This window comes from Sinocyclocheilus rhinocerous, unplaced genomic scaffold (genome assembly GCF_001515625.1).
Source record: "Sinocyclocheilus rhinocerous isolate Xijiao unplaced genomic scaffold, SAMN03320098_v1.1 C36364635, whole genome shotgun sequence".
NCBI classification, from domain to species: Eukaryota; Metazoa; Chordata; class Actinopteri; order Cypriniformes; family Cyprinidae; genus Sinocyclocheilus; species Sinocyclocheilus rhinocerous.
In genome coordinates this window covers 1-1,051 of record NW_015779742.1, presented here as the reverse complement: position 1 = coordinate 1,051, position 1,051 = coordinate 1, and the positions used below count along the sequence as shown (strand labels likewise).

The 1,051-nt window shown below is 41.7% G+C and overlaps 1 pseudogene; it reads left to right on the top strand.

Moving 5' to 3' along the window:
- The first annotated feature begins 6 nt into the window (after window positions 1–6).
- Window positions 7–546, top strand: LOC107735916 (secreted frizzled-related protein 1 pseudogene; annotated as a pseudogene).
- Window positions 547–1,051: the final 505 nt, after the last annotated feature.

Genomic DNA, 1,051 nt, shown 5'->3' with positions numbered 1-1,051 from the left:
CCCTCTTGTGCCATGAAGAACCTTCTTCCCAAGCTGTGGATCTTCATCGCTCCAGCTGTCTTCCTCCCTTCGCTCAACGCAGCCGAGTATGAGTACCAGTACACCTGGAAACCGGAGACGTGGGTGCACAGTTACGGCAAAAGCCCACAGTGCATGGAAATTCCCGAGGACCTGAGGCTGTGTTTTAATGTGGGCTACCAACAGATGCTGCTTCCCAATTTGCTGGAGCATGAAACCATAGCGGAGGTGAAGCAGCAAGCGGGCAGCTGGGTTCCTCTGGTGCACAAAGCCTGTCACCCCGGCACGCAAGTGTTCCTCTGCTCGCTCTTCGCCCCAGTGTGCCTCGAAAGACCCATATATCCGTGCCGCTGGCTGTGCGAGGCTGTCCGGGACAGTTGCACCCCTATTATGCAGGCGTTTGGGTTCCCTTGGCCTGAAATGCTCAACTGTGACAAGTTTCCTCTGGGCGACGTGTGCATTTCTATGAACACCACCAGCAGCGATGATACGGACAAATCCCCAGGTGTGTATTCTAGCTGTATTTGACTGAATTTCACATTAGCTTATTTTTTTAATCTTCCTTTTTATTCTTAAAAAAGTATATGTTGCAGCCAAATAAATTGTGCCACAGTTACGTTTCTGTTTACTATTTTATTTACTGTTTTGGTTACATATTGTTGCTGTTAGGTTATTTAAAAATGTGAAAAATAAAAGTAAGAATCGGGTGTGTCTTAAGTTTAGACTTTTTATGAATTATGGGTTGATAAGGCTTATTGTTTGTTTAGATACGTTTATGATGCATTACAAACAAATAAACAAGGGTTATTGACATGTATTTAGTTTTTACTTAACATTACAGTGTTAAAATACATTGAATTTTTAAGTGATGTCTAAGTCATACCCTGCAGTAATACATTTGTTGCATCTTTTCACCCTTTTGAATTTGAAACTGTAAAAAATCAAGTTGATAAAAAACAGTATACAATTATTGTGATTCTGTTTGATGAACATAAAAACTAAACAAACACACACACACACACACACACACACA